We start from the raw sequence: 7,668 nt of genomic DNA, 5'->3' as shown, positions 1-7,668 counted from the left end.
TCTCTCTGCCTAGCTACAGCAGGTATGGCTGAAAAGGCTTTATTTGGGAATGACGCTTCTGGATACTACCAATTCTCATAAGCAGTTTTTCAGATGCATCCATCTCCATGTACAAACCTAGACAGACTTTTTTTTTTTTTTTAAAGGGCTTATCTTTAAAGGGAAGGCTATATGTAGGTCAGAAAAATGTTTAGCTTCAGGCAATAAAATTATCCTTCAGCTTTTAGTGGTTATTTTCTATCCTATCTCTACAGTGCCTTAGAAATGCTTCACAAAGCCAGGTTCCTGAGGTGCCAGGAGCAGACACTGGGAAGGGGTTCAGCAGGCAGGGCCTAAAATAACACTTAAATGTAGGTGCATAATGAAGAGAGAATAAAGGTGATCATAGGTAGCAGCTGCACAAGGCAAAACTACCTTTCACAGTAATTGTAGTAGCCTACTTGTGTCATCATAGGTTCGGTGCCATCCATGCTCTCTACTTTCTTGTGAGATTCTGTTTATCAGTCTTTTGGCAATGACAGCAGGTGCTCTTAGGACTAATATGATGTGTCCAGATTAAGAAGAAAATGCTGGAAAATACAAAAATACCTAATAAGATCACGAGGGGACTGGATAACCTGAATTCTACAAAAAGAACAAGCTTGTTCACTCTAGCAAAAAGACTAAGAGGAATATTGCAAAATATTGGCGATATAAATACTAGCAAGGGAAAAATACCATTGAAACTAAAAGACAACTCTGAATAAACATAGAACTGGAAATTAACAGAAGCTTTCCAACCATGAGAACATTGAGATTCAGGAACAATCTTCCTGTGAATGTAGGAAGAGAAACATCCTGAACTGAATTTAAGAGGATTTTGAAAAAATTCTCAAAAGGACTATATGACACAGTCAGATACTTGAATCTCACTTTGCCTTATCTCCCACCAAACTTTCACGTTGGATTACATTCCTTGAAAACTGAAGGGGTTTCTGTGTTTTTATAGTATTTGAGAACATTTTTCTAAAATGCCTGTTTACTCATGTATGCATCATCTCTGACAAAAGGTCTCCTCGGAAGCATTTTTTGTAAATGTCTGTCTATAAAAGCATCCGTTTAACCCTTTTGATGTCCTTGGAGTTATTTTCACAGGGGTTTTTTTTTTAGTTTTTCTTATGGATAAGTGGGAGGTGCTCTGTTCTACCTGTTGGAATTATTTCGGAGCCCATAAAAAAATTGGCAAATTTTCTAAAAAATAAAAAAATATATTTGCTCATTCATACGATCTTAGCCCTCTGACACAATTAGACTGGGTTCTTTTAACATGGGAATAGTGAACTAAGCTTGCATAGCTCTATGAATCAGTCATTCTCAATAATAGCAGTTTTCAGCAGCTTTATTCTTTCCCCTTTACTTGTTTTTCAGTGTAATTGGACTGCGCATTGTTTAAGCTTACCCACATTCTCCTATAAGATGTTATGTTCCAGAAAATGAGTGCTTCGCTGTTAGACTGTACCTCTAACAGTCTCCAGTCTGTAACTCCAGTGCACGACCCTATTTTGTCTGCCGTTGTCACTGGGTTGCCCTTAATTATATTGATATATTCAAAGACTTCCCATATGTAAAAGACCGAAATGCTGCATCATATTTTGCTAGTATGTTTTCTCTTCCATTTACATTTCTTAAAATGCCGTGGAATTTTGTCACAGTGCCTTCATACATATGTATGACATGCCACTGCAGAAGACAGAACTCTTTATTTTTAGAACTTATGAAAAATGCATCCAAACTTCAAAGATGAATTAGAAATCAAGATTTCTGATTAGATATTTTGGGATTCAAATCATATGAGACCACTAGAATGTAGACAATAAAAAGCGTGCTATTAATGCGTCTGTAGAGAGAGAAAATATCTTGCATAAATCCCAAGCAGGCTTCTAACCATTTAGGAGACAGAAAATACAAAGCATAACCTAAAATGACCATTTTGCTGCCTACACTTTGTAGCTTGTGATAGTTTTAATATGATTGCATATTGTTTCTTTCCTGCTAAATCACTAAAGATGTGAAGTGTCCTGGAATAATCTGTGTTCTATACATCAGAATTCACTGAAAAATAAACAATAACAAAACATGACATAGTGTCATGATTTAAAATTTCTGTAAGCATTACGTGCTGAAATAAATAAATTTGAGGGTTGAACTGCTTTATTAATACATTTATAGTAAATGTGACATTATTATCTACTCTTTGCTGGAAATATTTGTTTTGTTAGCAGGTGGAAATCCACTAGCAGTTTTATAAAGTCGGAAATTTTTTATTAACTTTTGGCTCTCACAGATGTACAAATTTAAAGTGTTTACAAGTTAATGACTTTAATTAGTAATTTAAAATATAAATCAAATACCACAGCCCATTGATAATCTGTGTTTAGTAAATTTTGCAGTATTTTGTATTACAAATATTTGTCTGACTTCTCAAAAAAAACCAAATAATAGATTCTATTGTGAAACCTGTTATGCTTATATGTTTATCGAACTGAAATAATGGGCTACCTAGACCTAGTAGTATAAAACCAAAAAAATAATGAATAGAAATTATTCTAAATTTTGAAACATAAGCATCTTGTGATGAGCAAATAGAAATGGCAGAACTGCGTACCCAAGGGTAGAATTTGCAAAGAAACATTAACATTTTAAGTCTTACGCTTGGTACCTTTAAGTCTTATACTTTATTTTCCTGTTTTCAAGGGAAAAATCCAAGGTCATTAAATTTGTGAAGGTTGTGAGATTATTGAACTATGTCCAATGCCTACATAAGTGTCACCATTTGAAAGTGATTCACCAGTTTGATCGTCCAGTGATTATACAGTATGCCAGAGAAGGTCTCCTGTGCTTAGAAACTGAACCCACCAAAAAAACCCTGCTGTGCAGCTTACAAGCTGTCCAGCAGAACAAAGTTGTCAAACCAGAATCTGCTTCCTGTTTTTACCCCCCAAAAAGTTTTCTTGGTTCAGAATTGTCCTTATCTGCATTGGACCAGTTCCTTAACAGGTAATGTTTGCCTGCCCAGAGCTCTGCTCATTTACAAAATCTGTGTATTAACTACAGTATTTCCATAGTTCTCACTCACAGTTCTCATAGCTTCTCCTAAGACAAGTAAGGTGATTAGTGCATAAAAGAATAATCCCATTTTTGACTACTTAAAGTTTATTCTCTTTAAAGAGCAAAACATTTCAATGAGATCTACCCGAAACATAACAAATTTGCTACAGTCTGCAATTTGAGATGTGCTCTGTAAACACTGCCCTTGGGCATTCAAAACAAGAACTATGATTTTTATTGAGCGGCTGATGTGGAGGGATTATTTTCAAACATTAACTCATCAGAATGTTAGAATGTTAGGGATTGGAAGGGACCTTGAAAGATCATCTAGTCCAATCCCCCTGCTGGAGCAGGAACACCCAGATGAGGTTACACAGGAAGGCGTCCAGGTGGGTTTTGAATGTCTCCAGAGAAGGAGACTCCACAACCTCCCTGGGCAGCCTGTTCCAGTGCTCTGGAAATGGAAAGTTTCATTTAAAGGGCAGGATGATAGACAGGAACATACAAAGATCTTAGCCTTGAATATACCAGGCACTAGGTGGCGACCATTAAAATGACTTCAAAGCAATATGCAATACATTACTATAGGATGGAAGAAGCAGTTATTCTAACATGAGAAGTGAATTGGGTTGTTTAACTTCTCGACTTCTTGAGCATTATAGCCATTTTAGTATAATTAAATGAAGATGACTTGGATGACTATTACTTTCCCGTATTTAGAGGGCCTAACCATGATTCATACTTTGTGTGTAAACTATGCAACAGAAATGTAGTAGATCTTGGAATATGGCCAAGCACTATTCCGTGTTTATGCATATAGAGAAATATAGAGATTTACTATACTAGATTAAACCTATATTCCATCTAGTTTAATATAGGGTAGTCCCCATCCAAGACAGTATATAATGTCTGGCAGTATTTAGAATCAGATGCTTCAAATAGACATGCAAGAAATCCTAAACCAGCTTGTTGTGGAGTAATCTGTCACATGGGAAATTACTCCTAACTCTTTTCTGCTGACAGTTTGATAAGTACACAGAGGAAAGAGACGTCGTGGCTTTCCAAGGGTAGTGAAGGTAGTTTCAGAAAAAAAGATTCAGTGTGTGAGAGAAGACTGTTTAGGTCACATTGCAATTCACTTCCCAAAAGGTACATCCAATATCTCTCCGTTTACACAAAATACTTTTTTGGTTTTCCTCTCTTTCGTCTCAGGAGGGAGAGGTTCTTGGTTGTGTATGCCTAGAACATAATCAAAGAAACTTGTTAAAATATAGACCCAAAAGAGTTTACAGATATTTATATTAACAAAAGTTGAAAATCCGTCCTGATAGGTCCTGAAGATACAATTTCCTTTCACCTTTTCAATACTAGTTTCCATTTCAAGGGGAAATGGTGGGCTCAAAAATATAGCCAATTAAATTTTGTACAGCATCATTAGGCTGCAATACACAATGAGATGAACAGGATTGCTAAAAAACAGTCCTTTATTTTCTATGCTATTATAATGAATTTTCTTATGCAGTTCTTTTAACAGTCCCATGTTCTAACAAGACAGCCATTTTAAATTAAAATTTCCATCACTCCTAAACATTTGTGACTCATGAAAAAGACCTGAAAATAATTGGTTATTATTCACTCCAGCTATGCTAAATGAATAGATTTATTTGCTTCTGCTGAAGTGTTGAGCAGTTGAAGTTACACTCTGCAAACTGAACCACTTTCCTTCCTTAGCCCATTAGATAGAAGCGAAGTATCAGGATCTATAAATGCACTCTATCAAATTCTTATTTTGTACCATAATTAACATTCTTTATTGTTTGCTTGTTTGTTTGTTTCTTTTTTGTTGTTGTTGTTCTAAGAGGACAGTCTCTGCTGACCCATTCCCACGCGTAGGTAGACCGTGTGCTGAAGAGGAGGCATATTTGCTGGTGAAGTTGCACTGTCTTGTGAAATCGGGTAATGCAGGCTGACAAAGGCAGTTTCTACTAGGATAATGGCGTATCTTACAAGTTTTGCTGACATGTCTGCACTGCAGAGATCTGCTGGCATAGCTATGGCCTCAGCTCGATATGCAAAACTGAATGAAGAGAACAGAGGATGGAAGGGACAGCTGATGAGAGGAAGGAGAGTTAAGAGTAAGAAAAGCGTTTGCTGCATAGCAAGAGAATTACGAAGGTATAGGAGGAGAATTTTCAAAGGCATGAATGATAGCTAAGTCTCTAAATTTTACTTTCTGCTTCTGAAAATCTCTTATTACACGGAGACTGAGGTAAGAGAGGAAGAATAGAGAACAGGAGAGAATGTCTGGAGGAGGGATCTAAAGGGATAGGCTGAAGATGGTTAATGAAGCAGAGAAATGTGATTCTTGGAGTAGCATGAGTCACACATCAGGATAAGAAAAAGGAGAACGAAACAACAGCCATGACCAAAGGGAAGAGAAGAGGCTAAAAACACCAAATAAGTACAAGAAACTTAGCATTCAAAAAAAAGGTACAAGTACTTTATTTAAAAAGAAACAGACATTAATGCAGGTTGTGCTGAGGTATCCAGTGATGACAAGGATTGTGTATGTGTCTAACCTCGCCTGCACGTAGATGCTGCTGCAATGCACCACAGGGTGCTGGTTCTGAGTATCTAAACTGAAGGCCTGTTAGAACATGTCATGGCTTCCACTGAGACTGCACACGTAGATGTCAGGTGTAAATGCAGCCTTAAATGCCTTTTTGGCTAGTATGTGTTTTTAAGCCTAACTCACAACCTTTATTATTGACCAGGTTCTCATTTCACAGCAGGTATCACTCGGCTGTTTTGCCACAGGGTGGCTTGTCACAAGAAGTGTGAGGAGGCTTCAACAGAAGGAAGCAAACTTCACCCATTGTACCACCTTTGCCTGTCAGAAAGGATTAAATAGAGAAATAAATATACCTAACTGTTGTGTTTCTAACCACTGCTCTAAATTCTAGGCAATAGTCACCCTTGGTAAGCAAAATATAGATACCTAAGACCCCAGTCTCCATTATTTCCCTGCTGTCTTACAACCGGTTTTGTAACAAGGCAAAGCACGTGCTGTTCTTTTCCCGTGTAGACTAGATTCAGAAACTACTGCTGCTAATACTAAACTGTGCTGTAAAGTAGCTGTACTGTAAATCTAAAAGCTCTCGATTCAAGCGTTCCAAAGGACTCAGTAAAATATTTAATGATCTTGAGGGTATTGCTATGCTAGATAAAAAAGTAGAAATATAAATGCTTCAGGGGTATCTTTGAGAGTCTGAGATGATAACTTCACTGTTCCTGTGGCACGTCTGTAGGTAAGTTCCCTCTGAAGTGAGCTCTGACCAGAGGACTTAATGCTGTAGGGCAGTTCTTATCAGCTGCAGTGTCTCACCTTGTAGGTCCCCACTTTGAATCCAGCCTCTTCTGTCAGCAGTAAATGCTGCTGTGTTGAGCTATTCCCATGTCATAGGCAATGTGCATTTCTTGAAATTTATGCCATCACAGCTTCCTTGGTGAAGCTGCATTAAGGGGCTACATCACCTCCCTGAGTTTTATTCCTTAAACTGTCCTCTGATAATGATAAACTCATGGGACTGGGATGTGGGATAAACAAATAGCTAGTGAAGCAGTCACCGAGCTCAAGTCCGGAATCTGCAAACACAAAGAATAAGAAATGTTTGAGCCACGGAGGTAAAAAATACTTGTTGAATCCAAACTAACCAAAACCGCATCTTTACACTACGCAGTTTTGACTAAATTTTCCCCTTGTGTGCAGGCAAAGGCATTCGAGTGCTTCAGCCCTCCTGATCCTTTCCTCCTTCTTCTACTGAAGTTACAGCCTCCAATTTGTTCCCATTAGCAACACGCCCTGTCAGCCAGTGCCTGGCTGATATCGCAGTTCTTTGCTCTTTAGCATTTCTTCTACCAGCGCCGACAGTGTTTCAGAGAGATGACACTCTTCCTCTTTGGAGACTGCCAGCTGCCACTATATTTTCTTCTCTCCCAATGGTGTATTTTGGCAGTAGATTTCTTTTGCAGCTGTGAATACAATTTGCATTTGGAGAGGATTGGTTTAGAAAGAGAAGGTATTTAACAGAGCTAACAATTATTGTTTTCAAATGGTTGGAAAGGTGATGAAAATTCCACTTAGTGCTTGTGCTTGTGGATTAAAAACAAATATCACTCGTTGCCATAAATGCTGCTTCTCTCTCCTACTGAGACAGCTGGTAATGGCTGAAACAGAGATGCCACATTAGCCCAGGTTTCAATAGGAAGGGACTTTCAGTGGGGACTGGCTCCAGGTTTGTTAAGCTCTTCAAAGCAAGCTGGACTGCATGTGTGTAGGACAGGGAAGCTGCAGTTGTTCTGACTTCTGAGGAGATAATTTGGCTTTTGGCTTGTAGGTGCTCTGTGAACTTAAAACTGATGTTTTTGTAAAGGGCAGGAGAAGGAAAAAAGTGCTAATTTGTGTGTGTGTGTGTGTGTGTGTGTGTGTGAAAGGAATTAGATAATACACTTTTCCATTTACAGAAAAAGTCTTTATTGTCTAGGTTTAAACAATTTTAAATTATCCTATTTATATTTTTG

Source organism: Caloenas nicobarica, chromosome 1, assembly GCF_036013445.1.
Source record: "Caloenas nicobarica isolate bCalNic1 chromosome 1, bCalNic1.hap1, whole genome shotgun sequence".
In the NCBI taxonomy this organism is placed as follows: domain Eukaryota; kingdom Metazoa; phylum Chordata; class Aves; order Columbiformes; family Columbidae; genus Caloenas; species Caloenas nicobarica.
Note: the sequence above shows the minus strand (reverse complement) of the source record.